Source organism: Symsagittifera roscoffensis, chromosome 3 (assembly GCF_963678635.1).
Source record: "Symsagittifera roscoffensis chromosome 3, txSymRosc1.1, whole genome shotgun sequence".
In the NCBI taxonomy this organism is placed as follows: Eukaryota; Metazoa; Xenacoelomorpha; order Acoela; family Convolutidae; genus Symsagittifera; species Symsagittifera roscoffensis.
Window position 1 is genome coordinate 56,816,268 of NC_087064.1, and position 22,751 is coordinate 56,839,018.

General features: G+C 33.2%; 1 protein-coding gene and 1 long non-coding RNA gene across 2 annotated transcripts in view; one reads left to right on the forward strand and one right to left on the reverse strand.

The window, feature by feature from the left end:
- LOC134841764 (V-type proton ATPase subunit H-like) overlaps positions 1–22,751 on the forward strand; it is a 183,374-nt gene that overhangs the window by 129,551 nt on the left and 31,072 nt on the right. The window lies entirely within an intron of this gene.
- On the reverse strand, positions 1,930–11,191 carry LOC134842715 (uncharacterized). The gene is made up of 3 exons (XR_010162536.1): positions 10,853–11,191; positions 10,380–10,621; positions 1,930–2,367 (listed from the first exon to the last, which is right to left on the reverse strand). It is a non-coding gene; the product is annotated as an uncharacterized LOC134842715 (long non-coding RNA).

Below are 22,751 nucleotides of genomic sequence, written 5' to 3' on the forward strand. Positions count from 1 at the left end.
TGAGCCTCAAAAACAAGTTTGTCTCCTAAAAGTTTTAAAAGTTGCAAGAAATCATTTCTTCAGATTTGATGGATTGCAAGTTACATAATGAAGTTTTAGAGCATATTGATTTTATTATCACTTCATTCGATATTTTTGTAGGATTTCCACCAAACTTATTGAAAATTGTGAAAAAAAATGGTCAGCCAAAAGCTAGTAACCTTCGAAAAATCGTAGCGAGACATTAGTTAGTAGAATAAGCTTGCTCCGCTTCGCTCGGATGCACTTACATCCAGCAAGTGAGAAATGCGTGCGGCGCGTGAATCAGTGTTTTCCTCTTAATCTACTGTTACGAACTAGCGCTTGTTACTTAATCCAACTTGTTACCAATTGCCGCCTCACGAAACGAAATTTTCTAACGCTGGGATTTTTTTACGAATAAATAAATTTCATTGAAGTTCACAATAGTTTCATAACAAATTCTGTAAAACTTTTATTCTCCTGGTCCCAAAGTCAGGTATTTGATATAATGTAGGGAGAACTATTTAAAAGTTTTATGGTTGCTGCTCGGAAATCTTTCAAGCCAATACTTTCTGTCGTAACAAAACTGCAATTTAATAATGTTTGATTTCTTGATTTGTGGATTTGATAAATCGCAAAATCAGAACCAGCTTCTGGTTAAAAAATTTGCTGAACGGATTCCCGAGTTAAACTCGAAGCAATAATAAAAGTGCTGATTTAATTTAACCGGGAAAAACAAACAACGTTTGAATTTGAAACGCGTTTTTCTCAAATTGGGTTAAGATAAGAAAAAAGTGATGAGAACAAAAGAAATTGGCTTAGATTTTGAGCAAAGTTAAAATGGTGCGTTTTCCCCCAAAAAATGTCAATCAAAAAGTTGTCCCAAAGATGGGTCATTTGGTTTTTTTCAATAAACAATAAACACAAACTACGCTGAAACTACCATTGTTGAGAAATTTATGTCTGAGTCTGAATACACAGCCCATCAACGTTCAAGAAGTATCAAAGTTATAAGAATCTGTAAAGCAGAAACTTTGGATCAATTGAGCAATCTCTCCCCCCCCCCCCCGTAATGACCAATTGAGCTATCTCCCCCCAGCAAAAACAAATAAACTCTTCAAAAAGACGTCAGCAAACGGAAGTAGATGGATGTTTTTTTTATAGCACGCAATCATTTGACCGACTGAAGTTTTTTTTATATGAGTATCGAGAAAATTTTGAAAAAAAAAATCGAAATTATGAAATTTTTTTTGCAAAACTTTGCTTAGGCGACCATAGCCTCATCGAAGAAAGCGATTTACCAGGGTTGGTGCTCTAGCCTTGTATCTGAATAGGAAAAACGGTTCTCCGCAGCACCTTAATATTGTTCGCAAAAACTTTTTGTCATGTTAAGAAAGGAAAAAAGTCGCTTTTTATGCCTGTTGATTCTTTTTTCAATCTAAATGAAACTTTTGAACTTTGATATTGTAAATTTTGGCTTTCCACAGTCGTTGGAAAATATGTTTTATGATTTCATGTCATTCAACTATTTTCAAGTGGTTATAAACATGTCTCAAGTACCTATTGAGCTATCTCCCCCCCCCCCCCCCCCCCACGCGAGGATGGGGGGGAGATTGCTCAATTGATCCGAAACTTTTTTAAAAATTTTTAGTTGGTCAATTTAACATCAAAAAATCGAATTTTCAGCTCAAAAACATAGTTCAAAAATTTCAAGCACTTCGAACTTTGAAACTTCATTCTATAACGCGCAGGGCATCAAACCTGAAATGATTTGCTGCAACTTTTAGAAGTGTTCTAGCGAACTGAAAATGTCTTTGAAAATTTTCTCACACAGTTTAAAAAAACAAAAGACAAGCAGAGTTTCTCAATCGCTTCTCAAGCTTTAATAAAAACAAATTATTAGATATAAAAATCTAAGGTTGCATAAATTATGACGTTGAAAAAAAAGAAGTTGATTGTGAGAAAATTGTTCCACAATTTTAGCGTAAATCAGCATTGCGAATATTTTTTCTTCATTCTTGGAGTTGAAACTGTAGGAGATTCTTTTAGTAATTTGATCATTGACGACTCAAGTATTGCCAGTATCTATGGCATCTGGATCGCAAATCCATGGTTGATCTCGACACATCACCGTATTTTTGAACCACTTGAAAGTTAAAAAGTCCTCGGGATTTTCATACGGAATCTGAATGTCACCGTTGAGGTGATCAAAATTACCGAAAATGTAATTGAACCCTGGAAGATGACTAGTTCTAACATATGGATGACTATCCCGTATCAATCTGCCAGTTCCAAAACCGATTTTAGTGATGATATTCAATCGGCATCTATTCAAGAAGAAAGCTCGAATGTAATTCAACTCTTTTCCTAAACAATAAACAAACTCGAGCAGTAATTAAGATAAAAATTGTCAATTTTTTTTCTGGCATAGTTAAGAACCTATGGAACATTTTAATTTTTGATTTTAACGGACGAATTTTTTTACTTTTTTCTCATGAACTTCTAAAAAATTACTGCCTATTCGGGTTATCCTTAAAGTTAAAGTACTATATAAACCATCTTGGCGATGTTTCTTATGTAACATTGTTTGTTGCATTTTTATGCTGGCGACTGACTGCAGCAGTTTTTCCAAGTATTTTGGGGTGTCTAAAAAACTAGACTCTAAGACTTCCTTCACTTCGCCGCTGGCTGTATGTTTTTGTCCGGCTCTAAAATTTCTTGGCTACGTTGTTGAAAACTTCTCTTTACCTCTGTTTTCCGTCCGCATACTTTAAAATACTGATTTATATAATTTACATCTATTTGCATGGTACATCCTAAGTTTTTGATTTTATTTTTATGTTCGGCCTTGAAGGCCAAAGTACTCGAAGGACGTTCACGGCACCCGCGAAGGCTTATGAGCTTAATCTAAAGAAAAAAACTCTTGTCTAAGATTCGAACCAATAATTACTTGCGAAAGAACTTATTCGCCTTTTCTTATTCCTAATCAAGTTCTACGGAAACTAGCTTCGAATGGACGACAAGTCGATATACAAAATACTCGTAGGGCAAGATTTCCCTGGTGCGGTTTGGCGTAGTCAGCTCACGATCAGAAAACTACTCTGAACATCCTTCCTTTCTGACACAAGCACAAAACTGAACCTCCAATAGAAGGGTCAAATCGACGGTTGAACTACAAATGCCAATAGTTGAAACGCAAAAACTCCTTCAACACTGCCCAGCAACACCACATATACCAACAGCTTCACTCGTGGAAGAAAAAATTATCTGAAACAAATCCTCACAAGACAGGTTGCGTTATACAATTAAGGAGAAAGGATAAATTTTGAGAACGGAAAATCGAGAAAGAAATCAAGGGCGTATCAGCCGGCCAACTCTTATGGAACTTACCCGCATCCAAGTTTAGGCGTAAATAATCGATTATAACGGATTATTATGACAAATTTTTTGACAATTATAATTGATTATAATTACCAAAAAATGGTTTTTAAAAGATTTATAATTGATTATAATCGTGAGATTTTCCGAGAGATTATAATCTCTTATAATTGATTAAAATTGCTTATAGTTCTTACAAAAAACCCTTAGAATCAATTATAATTGATTATAATCAATTATAACCTCTTATTTTGCCAAAATTTTGTCAATTCAAAACTATATTCGAATTATATCTCATGGGTCATTATTTTTGTGTCAATAAGAAAATCTCTAAAAGAGAGATATCTTGAACACTTTGGTTCATCTGAACACAAAGTTTTACCTCGAAACAAAAGTTTCATAGAGATCCTAGCATATTAGTGGAAAGATTCCCGCGGTAGAAGAAAAATAAATCATCCGAATCAATCAAGAAACTAAATCAATTTGCTGATGTTTTGGTGGTTAAAAAGTTTAAAATATGCATCACAAAACAACTCTAACGGGGAAGAAAAGAAAAAACTTATAAATTCGAATTGATTTGAAAACTTTAAAAACATTTTTCTCATTTTTCATAGGAACCAACGTCTACAAAAAGCATAAAATATGAGGAATTTAGATGCAACTTTGACGACAAAATGGACAGACAAAAGGGATTATAATCAATTCTAATCGATTATAATGGATTTTTGTGCAAAACTAATGAATTAGATATTTGAATAAAAATAATGAATTATAATCGCATCATAATTGATTATAATTGCATCGAAAAATGGATGACTAAATAATTGATTATAATAGATTATAATGGATTATAATTAATAATAACTTGATCTTAAATAGAGAAATTATAATCGATTATTAGTTGACTAAAATTGATTGTTTCTCAATTTTAGTAAGACTGGTACTAAAATCGTAATATAATCGATTATTAACGCTTGAAACTGGATGCGGGTATGTTCAAGAAAAGCAACACAAAAAACAGTTTCGGCATTGAAGAAAAAAGGCAGATCTACGAAGCATTACGAACAAAGACCTATGTTAAATGTTGGAAAACTTATTTTCACGTAAAAAAAGCATATTCTTTAAACGGTATAATTTTAGCTTACATATTCTCCGAATGATATAAATTTAGAATGAAGAAGAAAAGCGACTCATTGGAACAAGTTCATACAAAACTAGTTAGCTTCAAAAACAGACTGTGGAAATCGAGAAGAAGAAGGTGTCCGGTACAAGCTTGCAGCAGTCGTGCTAAACGAGAAGATTTCAGAAACAAAATTGCAAACAAAAAACGCCAGGAGATGCTTATAAATGTTCGATGAGAAGAGATAAATGGACCGATAAAACATGATAATCAGGGACACGCAATTTGTCAGGAAATTCATTCAAGGTTAATTAAAAACGAAGTACATAATCTGTTCTAAATACGGATAAAGGGAAAGTTTTTAAAGCGTCTGCCGTAGATGGGACATCAACTACCTTAACGAGCAAGGTGATAGAATGAAAAAACTACAAATGGAACAGCAAGAAGACAGCGTACACCCGGTGGTATTCGCTAATTTCATGTCTGTAAATAGATGGAAAACAAACCAGGAATAAAAATCTCAGTAAGGACAATTCAAGAAAATTTTGATACCAAAAAGTCAGTGGATGATAAAGAAGAAGATGTAAATCATCATTTAAAAAAACGACAGGGAATCAGTCATTGCGATAGACGATTCTGGCAGCCCGAAACCTTAACTAAAAGAGTATTTGTCAGCACAAGAAGCTACTGCAAATACGACATCTGGAAGCAAAATCCAAAAAAGAAGTGGCAATCAACTTGACTCGTAGCAACGGAGTATATGTCGAGCCATGAGGCAGAATTTCATACCATTCGTATCAGGGGGATGGGACTGTTCATTCAGCACTATTCTTTATAGTGGATGGGCACAGAGTCAGTATCCCGGGTTGACCTCCATACACCAAAAATCGTTATCATACAATTCCATACATCAAGTGTATGGAAAAATGCTTGTCATACAATTGTCATACAATTTCTAAAAATGGTTGAAAACTGGTATAAACTTATTTCTGTGGATGTTTGATTCTTACAAAACAGTCTGGTGATAAAAACTGAGGTTCTCATTTTTTTGAAAAAAATGCTTTTCATACAATTCCCATATATTCCCAAGTTATTTTGAAAATTTGGCCCAAAAAATTTTTTTGTTTTTTTTTTCAACCGCAAATCGAATTTCGTACGCAAACAAACATTTTTCGAAATTTTTTTTTTGCATGCAAAATTTAATATTTTGTGTGCATAACGTAGTCCTGGATACGATAAAATTGGCTTTTATTTTCTTTTCACTTAAATTTTTTTTTCAAAAACGCTGAAAATTCCTATTTCTTTTGTATGGGGTGTTAATGTAAGCTTTGATCAATGTCTGATAAATTGAAAATTCAAAAATTTAAAATAATCATCATTAAAAAATTTTGCCAAAAAATAAAAGTTCGTTACTTTTGTTATATCAATTGTGAAAAACATCTAAATTCAGGTAGTTTGCTATGCATTGTATATGCAAGACCGTCCAACCTTTGGTGTTTTGAGTAACCACGGTTTTTTTCACTTGTGTTCGGTTGCGAACACAACCAAAAACTTTTCAGAAACTAAAGTTTGAAAGAAAAAATCAAAATTTTTGGTTTATGGAAAAACACCTATCATACAATATTCATTTATGGAAAAATCTTTATCATAGAGATTTCATACAATGTTCTGTACGTATGGCATTGTATGGAATTGTATGACAAGAAGTTTTTCATAAATGGAAATTGTATGATTAGAAGTTTTGGTCAACCCGGGATAGTAGGGCGAAATTTAAATACAAAAAAGGTATAAAGCTACAACAGGAAAATGTAATAGTTCTGAAAATCAGTGCAATCAACGAGTCGGATTCGACAACTGCAAGCTTGCTTAGAAGAAATTATTCGGTATTATTTACACCATTCAGTAGATTCGAAAACCAAGTGTTATTAGCAGAATTGTTAAAGTAAATTACAAAGCCATGCAACAAAACGGGCGCAGCGTGCCCAATTTTCTACAAAAAATTGTACAACAAAAGGTAATTAAGCTCATCAAACCAGATCATGATAAAAAACTGGACAAATGTAGTGAGAAAAACTTCATCAGTCCAATGATGAAATATCAATCGACCAAACTGGCACTAGATTCATAATAAATTAGCAAATAAGTACACAAAAACAAGTATAAGATGCGAAACATTGAGCTTTTATTTGACCACGTCGCCTTAACAATTAGGTTAGAGAGAAACAGGGTAGTTTTTTCTCATCACTGAGTTTACGCTACACATACGCACAATTTCTGTTGGATATGGTTATCAGCGAACAATGCAACTTCAGCCTGCATGGTGTGAAAACGAGGTGGATGTACCAGTTGCAAATGAAATTCAATGACTTGACGGAAACACCAGCCCAGTTCCACAAGCAATTGAACTCAGATATACAAACTGCAAAAATACGTTCTTTGCTTTCTTAGACTAAATCTTAGAGGTGACGAAAGTAAAGAAAACCGAAAAGTTATTGGCGATAATGTTTATGTAAGAGAAACAAAATCAAAAAGGGCCAATTCATTGAATAAATCTAAGTTTGCATATATAAAAAAGAATAGCCAGAATTCAATGTTGATGCAGATGGACGAGACCGTCAATGAAAAAAAAACAGCGGCAATCAAAAGCCTACAATCCCCAAAAAGTACAAACTAATTTGAAAAATTTATGGGGTAGAATTACCAAGCTATATCTAAACGGCGAAAAAGTACCACTCAGATCATTGTTACCAAGTATTTCATGGAGCACAAAGGACCATCAAGGAATATTCAAACCTGGCTGGTGAAACCTGGCTGGTGAAAGTGAGCGGGATGACTGTTAAGTCATCGACGACAAAGTGGCATTACTCACTTATCTGAAAAAAAAATACTGCCGGATAGTATCAACTTAGCTCATCCAAAACCGACGCCATGTTGGGCATAGCAAATGATATCGAGTTTCCCCAGACCCAACGATTTTTTGTAGCAATGAAAAAAAAATAATTGAAAAGAGCATAAAAGTAATAGCGAGCAAGATAAAAACCTAAACACTAATAAAAGAAAAAACCATCACTTTGAGTAAGATAAGGTAGAGTACCCAAAGATGTGGACAATTAGATTTTGCGGGCCCAAAGCCAAACGAGTTGGATAAAAACGCATATATTTCGGTAGCGGTGGATACATTTTCCGAGTACCCAAAAATCTCTGGCAGTAACAAATACAACAGCCGAAACGGCAACCAAATATATGGAAAGCTATATAATGAATAACGAGTAAAAAATTATTGAAGAGATTTAAGAAACTTCTTCAACAATGAATATACAGATTTTTCAACATAATTTTTAGCGCGATTCCACTCAAAAAACTTCAAAGTTTCTCATGGCCTGAAAAATTTTGAGGCGGTTAAACTCTTTTAATAGCTTGAATCATTACGCACAAGTTTGCTTCGTCAAGCAGGATATTGTTTATTAAGACTTTGGAAGACTTCTTGTTTTTTTATACAAAAACTTATAAGGATGACTCTTCAGTGGTTTTAAGCAAGCTTATCCTCCGGAGCAAAACAAAAAAAATAGAAACATTTAAGGTCGCTTACAAAGATCGATTCAAACTAGTCCAAATTTTCTGTGGACGCAATAAAACATAAGCAATTGAACAACAAATCTTAGACTTGGTTCATCTTTTATGAAATGAAACTTTGAATGATTTCAAGCGGTTTCATAGAAAAATTTGAATGAAAAAACGTAATTTTCAAAAAAAGAAGGTTGGTGTTTTTCTAGTTATTTGGTTTCAGACCGAAATGAATATGTGCACGCAAGAGTTTGGAGAAAATTGTACAGGTGCTTTTTAGCCTCGAAGTAGATTTGATTTCTTCTGACTTTTTTCAACAATCCTAAAATATATAAGGGCTTTACAAGGTTTGAAAGATCTGGGCCGTTTGAAACGTTATTTCTAAAGAATTTTTTCAAAAGTTGCGTTTGGCAAATTATCACATTGCTTTCAGATAACATTACGTCCAAAGCGCATCTAGCGCATTTAGTTTTTCATTTATTACATAAGATTTGTGCTTTTCTTGGGTTTACATCAGTTGTCGTGCAATGTCATAACCTTTCTCAATTTTTTTCGTTATCCAGATTTCATTTAACAGCCGTTGATCTCCTACATACAGAGCTGATTTAAATTAACCGGACAAAACGCGTTAAACTTAAAATTTAAAACGCATTCTTCTCAAATTATGTCGAGTTTAGGTGAAAACTTATGAAGACAAAACTTACTTAGAATTTTAGCAAAATTAATATGATGTATATTTGTTTTGCGAAATTCGGGTCCGAAACTTTACCCCAAAAATGGGTCATTTTGGCTTTTCTTAGTTTATCAAAAATTACGCCAAAAATACACAGTCGATCACAGACATAATTCTATCAAAGTGAGCCCTTTATGTAGCCCAACAAACTTTAAAAAGGGTGTTTTCTCCAAAAAAACATGCATATTGTTTAAAAATTGTTTTTAAATAAAAAGTTGGTATTTTATATAGTAAAAATGACCTTTTTTGTTTATCAAACAAAAATAAATTAACTTAAACAATATTTTGGAGATTATACCCTTCTTAAAGTTTGTTGGGCTACGTAAGGGGCTCACTATGATATATTTATGTCTGTGAACGACTGGGTGTTTTCGGCGTAATTTTTGATTAACTAAGAAAAGTCAAAATGACCCATTTTTGGGGTAAAATTTCGGACCCGAAATTCGCAAAACAATTTAAATCATATTAATTCTCCTGAAATTTTAAGCAAGGTTTGTCTTCATAAATTTTCACCTAAACTCAACCCAGTTTGAGAAAACTGCGTTTTAAATTTCAAGTTTAACGCGTTTTGTCCGCTTAATTTAAATCAGCACTGTACTTTGGATTTTTTTTTTTCGCGGTGACTTTTTTTCTGGTTGTCTCTCTGTCTATGAATAACTCAGTGATATGGTCATATTTGCCTTTTTATCTTTCACCTTGTTGTCCTTCTTTTTCTCCTTTTTGACTTTTAGAGCCGTTATTTTTTATTTTTTTTGTCGGATTTTCTCGTTTCATGATCATTATCGAAATCTGAGTGTAGTTTTGATTCTTAGCACAAAAAGTGTTTATAGCGCTAAAGCAGTCTATATATCGTAGCAATGAATTTGGAGTTCCGACTGTCTTGTAATTTCTATGAAATAAGCTTCGCTTTGTAACAACTGATAGGTTTTTCGAGAAAAAAAAATAAACAGTTTGAGATTTTTTAAAAATCAAATTGTATGAAGTAGGAAGTGACAGATTTCGCACCTATCAAAAGTAATTATGGCAAATAACGCGCTTCAACTAATTTGGAACGATTTTAAAAACGGATTAAATTTTCGCTTACGTGTTAAAAGTGCGAAATATATCGCGCGTTAATTGTCCTAAAAAATATCTTTAAAACCCCATAACCTTACGAAAAATGACCGCAGGTCATATATCTAAATTAATTGGAGCTCAAGGCAACAATACTTTTCAGATGATAGAAAATCTTCTGTCAAAAATGGCTAGTTAAAACGCCAAAATTTGTCTGAAGAAAAAAACCACACCGAGGACAAATATTCCGCCACTCTCTTCCAAAGTCAGAACAATAACGCGTTTAAAGTGCTTTTTAACTTTTGCTCGATTTATCTAGTTAAATGCCGGAAATCTTACAAAGTGGACTATTTTTACATAGGACTGTTAAGGCCTACTGATCGCTCCTCTGTGGTTCACTGGAACCACAAAAAAAAATGAATAATTTGTGTCCTTTGAAGCTTTAATCATGTTTGGCGTGGGGCAACGGGACGTAACGAAGTTTGTCATTATGAAACCGAACAGTACATCGCTGAGTTATATTAAACTCACCATCACTAGAATAGTCCGTTAGTTTTGAGATATAATCGGGAAGCGACATCAGCATGCGGGCAAATCCGTGGTCCTGAAACTTGTCACACTGTCCCCCGCAGCATCCCTCACGCCCATAGAAAAAATTATGTCGTCTGTGGATTGGTTCAAACATTTGTTCACACCCCATTTCGATATTCCTTCGCAGAGACATTTCCATCTGTAGCTCCGTCAAGCTCAACTCATAGCCCCATAGGTTAAATCTTAAACATGAGTGAATAACTACCGATTAAATTCGGATCGAATCCCTTAGGGAGGTAAGGGGGGTGTTGGTTTAGTGTGTGTGTGTGTGTGTGTGTGTGTGTGTGTGTGTGGGGGGGGGGGTCCGATCCTTCACCACTAAATTCTCTACTGGTTTACTTAAAAACTAGTAACGATAACGATTATACTTTAAATTTTCCTTTTTTGCTACCTCTTTTTTAAAACTTGTTTACCTGTGTTCGTGTTCATACGCAATAAAATCTACCTCCCTTTCAACTTCGTATCCGCGCAAACAGTAGTTCCGAGCGGGTTGTTCTGATACGTGTCTGCTTTCGCTTCGCTGCAGCCACCGGTTCTGAATCAGATAGTTCGTCCGGTCATCTCCCTCGAGACTTGGAGGCCAAAACGAAGGCCTGGTTGGTATCAAAAATGTCTGCGACGTCCAGTTCATATTTGGAACTGGCGAATTTACAACTATGTCATCAATTCCAAATATATATTGTAGCGAGTAACAAATACAAGTAATAAAAGCGATGATGGATTTCATCTTGAGAAAAATATGAACAACTTTGGTATTCAGTTCGCTGCTGATATTATTTGATGAGTTTAGTTTGGTGGTTAGTTTGCATTAAGCTTGGGTTTATATGTTAGTGGGGTTCAATTTCTACTTTATTCAGACGTTTTAATGTTTGATTGACGATTTGAAATATTTTCCATCAAACATCCTTTAATGTCCTTCCGTTAACATATATACTCCTTATTTCGAAGACAAGAAAAACATTGCAATTGTAAAACATTGTAAAAGATACGCATTGAATGTCTGATGTGAAATTTCGAAACAAAATTTTGAGATAAAGGAATCTTTAATTTTCCGTCAGATCAGTAGCGGTTTCAGGGATCCTTGCTTCAGAATGTCATACTCCCACTACCCAAACGGTCTTTCCACTTGAGAGTATTTAAAAAAGTCTTTTTTGATTTTTCATATAGGTTTTTAGCCTACGGCGGACACGTTTTTGCGAATGATGTATCTTTGAAGATTTTGCAAGAAGTTTGAGGGGTGGCTCTCGACCGATCATCTCGAAAATTCCCTCAAAAATTTATTTCAATCTCCGCTCCAGATTTAGAAAAAAGTCGCTTGAAAAGTAATTTTTATTCCGAGTAGTTCAAAAATGGCGCTGAGTAATTCTACTTTTTACTTATAAAATTTTCGCGATAAACTTGATACCACATTTGAAGAAAACTTCTCGCTAAATTTGATGCCACATTTTTAGGATTTTATAATGTTAGCGATAAATTTTTGAGTCCTAATTCACATTTTGCAAGCTTCAACGCCCCATTGGAACCAGATATAAACTATATTTATTATTGGTTATAAATTGGATATTTTATCTCTATAAAATATTTAATATTAACCAATCACGATCCATCTAATTAACAACCCACTTGTTTGTAAGTGATGAATTTACTTGTAATTTCAGCACCAGAGAGATTTGAATTTAACTTAGAAATTAGTTACCTCTCCAAGAGAACTTTAGCAATCGCAATAAGCCAGTATACTCTAGATCTATTGAGCCTAGCAGAGACTAGTTAAAGACCCTGAGACTAGTAGATATAAGAGTAAGAGTAGGATCGGTATTAGACTAAGAAGTTGCACAATCTATCCGGCCGAAAATAAGATAGCGTGACGAGCAGACGGTGTACCCTATCCGAAATTACTCTATGAGTTACACCTCGAACATAACTCATCTGGTGTGACCATAAGTCTCGATCAAGACCTTAAAACACAAATTAGCTTAGAACTAACAGATAGATTAGAATTAGACAAAAACATTATCAAAAATGTTACATGATAATAATCTAATTGAAATGTTTACACGACTCAATAGACCACAACCGCTATTCCGTACAATACTAAAACTACCAGGCATTGGAAGAAGGCCTCGGACAAGAAACGATCTACGACTACGAAGAAACTTACCATTAAGTTTCATGGTCGTACGGCAAAAGCCAGACCAAATTTTTTATATTTCGAATTTTACTAGCAAAGAATTTAAATTTTCGTTTGCAAACATAGAAACCTTGAAGAAAAATCTTCAATGATTATTACAGGCGCTAAATTCTATTTACTTTTGTACAATAACGATTTAAAAAAACACCTCAAACTGTTTCCTCTAAATCTGCAGTAAAATTTACAAAGATATCTGAAAAATATATTTATTGAAAGAAAAAATAAAAACAAGTTGACATGGTCATTAATTGTTAGTATATATAAATCATCCTGGCATCCCCAGCTTCATCGCCTAAACATAACAGCAATCATTTAAACCACTAATATCATCTAACACTAAATTTTTTATTCAGATAAATTAAAATTATCTTTAAAGGCTTATCCAAATGCTTAACTTTCTTTCATTTCAACTTGTTCAATCTTAAACTAGATCATCAAGGCTTTCCTTGGATCTCCATTAAATAATTAAGTGAAATCCATTTTATAACATAAAAAATTATATCCTGATCATCAAGGCCTATCCTTGGATCAAACAGAACAATTTTGTTCTCCCCCACCCAATAATAAAGTGTCTAACGACCTCAAACGTCGATTCACTACCCAACCATTTCAAAGACCCAGGACTAATAGAAACTTTTCAATCACACTTACCATTCAAATTAAGCTAAACAGTGAAGAACTTCCCTTATTCATCCTTCACTTAATCCCCTCTCTTACCTGACCCAGGCTAAATCTTAAGTCTTAGTAAGTATTAAAAAAGTATCGAACGAACTACCTGTGTTCTAATTATACCTGAACCTTGTGGATCAATTTACTATTCTCCAACCCTTGAACACAATCACTACCCCTAAGTAAGATTAAGTAAGTTAACACCTTAACTTAGAATAGCCACGAGAAAGTAACAATCATTCTTCGGAATCGATATATAATTTTCTCTCCAACCCTACATAAAAGACCCAAGTTAGGCTAACCAAAAAATTGTAAGGACTAACAGTCTAGGATTTCAAATTCACTAATTACAACCTTGCATTCTTCATCCTAAACCTTATGTCACTGAACAATTTAGGAAACAAACAAACAATCGTACTACACAATTGCGAAATAAAAAACGAAACATACGATCCTGTAATTACACCGCAAAAACAAACACTCGGATATATTCGCACAAAACGTCAAACATTAAAAGGAAAAATTTTAAGTAAGCAAAGACAAATTACACGAAAAAGATTTTCAAAGCGTAGAAACGCAGTCTCTGAATCAAAAGTCAGCAATTTAGATGCACTTTACAAACTAAAAGAAACGGTAAATAAAAACTACCCAGTTCACGACCAATTGTTTTTTTCCGGTTCAGAAGCCACATCACATTCATCGAAACAAGAAAAAAGAAGAATAAAAAAGATATACAAAAATAAACCAGTACGTCTATACAATTGGAATCAACCAATCAGACACATTGAACATTACGCACTGACAGTTATAAAACGAAAAGTGATGAAAGTCCCGACGAAAATTCTGTTTCCCCTTTTATTATAAACTCACTCGCTGAAGATAGAGGACAAAGACAATTTTGTACTAATTTAATTGCAAATGTATTTGAACAAGGAATTAGCCCATGTAAAGCAGAATTCCCAGAAGTAAAAATCAAAAGACAAATTATCGATGTTTATTTAAAAGGAATATGTAACCTAACACAGCCATATGGAATCTACACCATAGAATTCAGCACAGAAGGTAGATATCAAAGCAAACATGTTATTCAAACAGACGATGTCGACATAGAATTTCAAAAGTATTCACAGAATACATTAAAAATATACAACACCAAAATTCACAAAGAGCAAACTCGATATTCACCAACGATGTGTTTTCACTATTATATAGTTATGTATCTATACTAGAAAGTATATGAACTGAAAGCACATCACCGGTTCAAACATCAAGACACACAAATGTCAGAAATGAAATTGCCGCATTCTCAGCATTTTTTAAACACAATTCGTGAAAATTTTTCAAACAACGAAATTTCACCAAATGCCAAACATGATTTACAAAAAATCTTAGCATGGTTCATAATTGATTATTTTGCACATAAAATTGATTTAATTGCACAAGCAAGAAAAATTATCAGACCTCAAGTACCAATGACGACACTGTCATTGCAAAACAATCAGACTGTATTTGGGACCCTGAATGGTCTCATCCATAATTTCTGTATATACCAATAGACATCTCAAGTCAAGCAATCAGTACAATCTCTATTCACAAAGACTATGTAAAGATTTTTCCTCTTACAATAGATGCAACACCTTTAAACTATAATTCATTTTTACCTGATAGAAGACAAAATAATAGTTTAATTTCCACCCTTGTACAACAAGAAAACTTAAATGGAACTAGAAATCTTACACAACAAGATTTTCAAACATCATCACTTTTTATAAATGAAGAAATAGTTGAAACAATTGTAACAACTACACAGCAAAGTATTTCACCAATACATCCAAACCATACAACGCCAAAACCAAAGACCTCAATATTACCTCAAACAACATTGCAATCTACGGTTAAACCCTCGGTTGCTCCCAAATATTCATATATGGATTACCAAACATTTAGACCAATGACGAAACCACCACAAAAACAAAGAATATTCACCGCAAGTAATTTTTCAGAACACAATTATAACTACGTAAATAGATCACAAACATCTAAACCTCCTCGTACAAACCCGCATAATCGTTCAATTTCATAACGACAAAATTTCCAACAACAAACATCAAAATTCGTAAACTTTAATGATAACCCACGAAATCCAACAGACCCAAGTGAAAACTATCCATTTTTTCAACAGAATAAAAATATTTAGCAGCCATACCAAAACAAACAAAAAACACCTTACTATACACCTAATTATCTTTCATCAGATGATGACAATTTTCAAGACCAAAACCATCAAAAAAGTTTTCGAAACCAAAGACTCCACTCTTATAACGTAAATCAACCAGATATTTTTGAACCATATACACGAGAACAACATACGCGACAACCTAGATCCAATCACGCACCTCAAATTAATACTTTTTACTCACAAAACCCAGCAAATACAGATTATTATCATTCAACGCAAATGCAAAATGAATACCACTACCATATTATTTGCAACAACATGAAATAACAAAAAATCAACTGACAAATTTTTCACAAATGCCAAATGCCGAACAATCACTACAAATGACTATGAATCCATACCTCATGGGTGGATCATCAAAAACATCAAATAAACCACTAATGGTATTCACAGGCACAGACCCTGAAAATTCTGTAGAAGACTATCTAAACGCAGTCACAGCAAATTTAGTTTTAAATATCGGACCTGAACCAATTAATACACCACTCCATTAAAATTGGATACATAGACGCACAGAGTTAATCCAAAGAACCATTGATGGCGCAGCTCAGAAATGGTTTCCAGTTTTACCAATAGACATAAAAACAGATTGGAAAAGATTTACACAAGAATTTTCAAAAGTGTTTGACTCTGAAAGAAATAAACAACACCAAAGAGTTTAATGCAATGAAATTCGCAGACTACCAAACGAAACAATTAAACAATTGGCAGTTAGAATCGAAACACTAGTTCGAAAAGCATATTCACTGCACACTCATGATTATAAAAACACGAAAATGACAGAAATTTTAATGATGACTCTAACACCCCAATTAAGAAAAATAGCTATTAAAAAGAGAGCATCACATCCCTCATCAATTCGAGAACCAGAATTAGATTTCAGAAAACTAGTTGACAAATTAGAACAAGCAGAAATCACAAGGAAACTCGAAGAAACAGAAAATATTAAACTACAATACGTTAATAGAATCGAAACAAATACTACACATATAAACAACATACACGATTCAGATGTAGACCTAACTGATAAATCACTAAAAATTTGAACATATATGAGAAAAATCCCAATTTCAAAGGTAAACCATCTTTCAAGAAATGGTGTAATTATTGCGGAAGATACGGACACAGCAATGCCGAATGTAGACAAAAACAACAAGATAACCAAAATAAACCGCAAAAATACAAAGAACCAAATAAATCATTCTATCAATACATGAAAAAGGATCAAAATTTACCAAACAAAAATATACATAGTAATAACAGCTCTGGTAAACCACTCCCAAATAATTCAAATTACTCAAGAAACCAATCACCCTATAACTCTAGTTATAGAGGTAGATCACCAGAGCAAAGAAATTCACGAAATTTCTCACAAAATAGATATAGTTGATCAAATAGCCAAAATAACCAGTATAGAAACAACTATTCACGATCAAGTTCAAACAGAACAGAATTTTTTGATACCAGTTCCCATTGAAATTCTAGGAATAGACACTATTCAATCGATAGATCACGTAATTCATCGTACAATAGAAATAGAAACTACTCAAATAGCTGAAATAGAAGTTATTCAAACAACAGAAACCAACGTTACTAAATCAATAGATCAAGAAACAATTCCTACAACAGATCTAATTATCAAGGAAACAATAACAGTTACTATAATAGGTCACGAAACAACTCACAAAATAGGAATCCCAGTTATAACAATCGAAGAAATTATTCTCAATCCCCTTATAAAAACAACAATCGTTACCCTGATTCCCAACACAGATATAGAAGTAACACACCGAAACATCAGCGACAAATTAATCAGGTACAAGCAACTGAAGAAACAACTTCAGATCCCCCTGATATTGACAACACAGAAAGTACCGAAATACAATTAAACCACATTAATTTTGAATCAACAGACAGCGAAAGTGATACAAATTACACTACCTCAGTTAATATGATCACAGTCGAAAACGACTAGGAACCAATTGTATACGAACAACCCTTTAGTTCACACATTTACAAAAATCAATCGGAACTTCTTCAAGACTACTATACTAGACCCATAAGAAACGATTTATCAGTTGAACAAAATGTAAATGATATAAATACAGTAGTCAATAACGAAAAACAACGCTCAAGCACAAATCACATTTACCAAAATATACAGAAAGAACAGCCAAGAGAAAAAAATTGGACAATCCCATTTCTCTTAGAAAGCCCAAAAAGTAAAGAATTTCCACCACCCGATCTTGAAATAGTTTTTTTAAATTGATTCAAGAGCAGAATCAAATATTATTAAATCCCTACTTGGAATGAAATCAAATCGTTACATCTAATCCTAACACCTATAAAGACAGCTAGTAAATTAGCAACAGCACAAGGCTCAACATTAGTAAACTAAGGAAAAATCCAACTTTTCCTTGTTCCCACTAGAACAATGGAACAAAATAAAATACTAAATAAACCATTCAAACAAACATTTCACATATCAGACATAAAACACAATATCATTGGCATACCATTTATAACTAAGTGTATTCCCACAATAAACATTTTTAAAAACAATCTTCACATAAAAGATAAATACACAAGAACAAAAAACACATCCTTAACATTCTTTCAAAGATTAAACAAACAACCACCATTTTTCTCCAATTTTTATCCTATTTACACTCAGGAACGAAATAACCTGAAACCACTATCAGGAAATGTATATAACTTTTCAATCAAACAAAACCACCAGTACGATAAAGACCAAAACAAACAACATCTTTTTATGTTAGACCTTGAAATTAAACCCATCCATAAATTTTTCGAATCACAATTTCATCCATAAAATAAATGAAACATTCAAACTCAGATATTATTTCATTACACGTATATAAAATTTCACCATATCAGATAACACTACCCTTAGGACTCTTAGAATACTGCGAAACAAATGCTACAATTTCACCCACAAATGAAGTAGCATATCGAGTCAATAATATATTACAATTATTAGATATATGTCAATCCACAATTCTTGATGAAGAATTATCAATAAAAAACATAATAAGCAACAAAAAAAGAAACACTGACTACTTCACAAAAAGACCATATTTTAAACCAACGTTTAAAATATCACATTATACGGAAGAACAACAAAAGTTTCTAACAATGATTAATTTTCAACATTCTCAAATAACACAAAAAGAATTCGATAAATTAGCCGAACAATTATTAAAATTTCAAAAAAGTTTATGCAACATCAAATTTCGATGTTGGAAAAATTATTTCACCATTACATTTACCCTTAAAACCTGACGCAATTTTCAAAAAGCAAAGAGCAAGTAAAGTACCGATACATTTACAAGGTAAAGTAAACAGACTACTTGACATTTTAGAACAATATGAAATTATATCACCAGTAAACAAAGAAGAACAACCAAAAAGTAACACCTTTATCAACCTAGTTATCATCTTAGCTAAAGGAGAATCACTAAAAATCGTTCTAGATGCTAGATACCTCAATTCACTAATTGATGAATCTAAATGTAATTGGCCCATTGAACCTATTTAAGTAATTCTAACAAAAATAAATGGTAAATATTTCACAACCGCAGATATGAATAGTGCATACAATCAAAGGCCACTAGATGATCAATCACGACGATTAACATAATTCGTTATTGGAAATCAACAATACGTATTCAATAGATTATTCTATGGAATTTCCATAGAACTAGCAGATTTTTCAGCTTTTACGAGTAAAATTTTTAGACCACTTACACTCAAAAAACATGCAATCACATACTTAGATGATGTTTTCATGCAGTCACAAATGAAAGACGAAATGTTTATAATTTTAGAACAATATCATCAAATACTCAAAAATGAAAACATGAAAGCAGCCCCAGACAAATCACATTTTTTCCTAACACGCGTAAAATTTCTTGGCCACATTATCGAAAGAAACACTATAACTCCATCGAAATCACGAATACCCGCGATTCAGAAACTTCAACCACCCACAAATAAAAAGAAAATCCAAGAATTCCTTGGAATGTTAAATTTCCCAAGTAAATATGTATACAAAATGCAATTATACTTAAGCTCTTTGTATAACATCCTTAGACTTCGCTTTGGAGGACCCAGAGGTTTTCATGCTGCTGGCCGCCTTTATAAACATCTGAGGGCACGACAACCGCGGGGACCGCCCCACGGAAGTTTTATTGATGGCCGCTTATGGACAGCAGGGATTACTAGACCGCCCAAAGATGAGGGTAATGAGGTGGAGAAACGGGGCTCTCTCAGGAAGTGACTTGGCAAACGAGACTGGATTGGGAAGTTCAGGATCAACCAACCAGGTGAGATGCCTCTCCCGACCAAGCCTAGGCCTGGATTGAGAAGGAAGCATCAGGAAATGAAAAGCGAGGCAGACTCGTCTAGTTCACTTCGAATGGACTACCAAACATCAAACAAGATTCGAAGAAATTAAAAAATTGTTAACAGAACAAATATCAAATACAATTCCAGATCCAAATCAACCATTTTACGCAATGTGCGATGCTTCAAATTTTGGCATCGGCGCAGCATTGCTACAATCACACAGTGGAACAAACAAAACACATCTTATATTAGCAAGTTCTCGCTTATTTACACACGCTGAACTACGACTCTCTACGCTCATGAGAGAATGCACAGCTATAACATACACACTTACCGAATATGAATTTCTAATATTTGGATCAAAACATCCAACAGTTCTATTTACAGTTCATAAACATATAATATTTCTTTTTACACAGAAATCAAACCCAAACCATAGAGTTTACAGATTTCAATTAATTTTAAAGAAACTCCCAAACTTACATATAGTTTGGACAGCAGGAAAAAATCTTGCACTACCAGATAGATTAAGTAGAAATACACCACCTGAACTACTTACACAAAAAACTACAGTTGAAATACCACAGAATAAAAAACTCTACCTTGCAAAAAATGAAACATCATCAAGATTAAAATGCAAATACGCAGTAAAAACTGACATAGATCAGTCACAAATAAATAACTTACAACATTTCCCACTCTATTTAGATTGTCAAAATAACAACTATGAAGTAGATTTATTAGGAACATCCACATTCAAACCAATTCCTTATTCACATTGGATAAAAAATAATACTCAACAAAAACAATCAAACAACAACCACACAAAAAAGACACCTTTCCATTGATAGAAAAAGAAAATTTAACTGACAAAATGAATTCATCGGGACCACCAAAAAATTATTCAAAATACACAATAAATCAAGTTTTTGATCTCCATGACCCACTCGACACAATTACATTATCAAAATTAGAAGTCGAAAATATTTTTCTACCACCAACAGAAAAAATTACACTTCAGTTATTACGAAAATATCAAAACTTTGATCACGGAATTCGACAACTCAAATCATGGCACAAATATAAAACAAAACCAACAAAGGCTGATAGAACAAAATTAGGAATCAAAACACTCCTCCGATACTTTAGAAAGTACAATAATACAAATATTAATGAAATTATAGACCTTTTGAAATATCAAACACCCGATTATAAAGTACCCTGTCTCCCCCTCAGCATGATGCTGATAGCATTTAACATATCCCATACACAACATACAAGAGGACACTCAGGATCAGAAAAGACATATTCAAATTTTACACAAAATTTTTACTTCCTAAATGCACCAATTTGGATTAAAGTATGTTGCAACGATTGCATAATATGTCAATTAAATAAACCTTATCCAAATCAAAAACAAATAGCAACAAAACAAGATTTTAAAGGACAAAGTCTATATTTCAATCATAGAATTTCATTCGACACAAAATGACCAATTTCACCATCCTCCGAAGGAAATTCTTTAATTATGGTATTTATTGATGCATTTACACACTACGTAGAACTCAACCCAGTACCACATTGTAATGCTTATTACGCATACACAACACTTTACGAACATTGGATAGCAAAATTCGGACTACCAGAAATACTAGTCACAGATAATGGAACAGAATTCATTAACAACGAAATCATCACATTATGCCACCTGTATAATATAAAACATAAACCACTTACATCTCACGCACCTTGGACAAATGGATTAGTCGAAGGTATGAACCGTTCACTACAAGAATATCTTAGACGCATCATTAATGGAAATGATACACGATACACTGAATGGTCAACAGATGTAAAATTATTCCCATTATCCTATAATTCACAAATCACAACAACTTTAGGAATGTCATCATACGAAATGGTTTTTAATCAAAAGCCACGAAAATCAATCATGTTTACAGCAAACGCTCATAAAAATGCACAAGGTTATTGTAAACCAAACAAAGATTCAATTTGTTATAACCTACCCTTACACACACATGATGAAGACCATTTTCATCATCCACAAATTTTAAAATTAGCTTCCGATACACATTTTGAATAGATTTTAAAAAGAGATAAAAAACACAATGAAATCTACCAAAAAGTAACAAAGAAATGGTTACAAAGGCAAAATATAAACAACCAAATTAATTCACGCTTCATGCCGGCCACAGACTTAAAAATTGGAACATTTGTTTTAATACCTAATTTTAATACGCAAAAAGGAATCTCCAAGAAATTACAATCATAACAGTTGATCACATAAAACAAAAACTTCTAAACCTCTTCACAAAATTTTTCAATCTATTTAAACTTTTGATATACTTTTTCATTGAAACTTTTGAATCTCTAATGATAATTTGAATATTTTTTGCAATCTTTTTTTTAAATTTTCTATTCCCTATTTGAAATATATCTCCAACTCTCCCAAATCCTTGACCACATCTACAGGTACGAATACGTATAATCTATCTAAATGATACGAACTATTTTCAGTCGAACAGATATTTTTCTTTTATTCATTATTTTCCTCACATTTTTAATCTCCCTCATCATGACAATGTGCAAATTTATAAAAACGGCAATAGCCATCTTTGCCCTAGCAACTATTTCCTTGATACTTTTATTGAAGAATATTATTAAAAACTCAAATTTTCCAGTAAAAATTAAAATTTAGGTAACTTTCCAAAAATGCTAATCAACCACCAAACCAGCCCCCACCAACCACATCCCAAGAAAATCAAATAACAGTTACAACTACAAACAATCTCCAACCATCAACACGCATTTTCAAGACAACCCATAC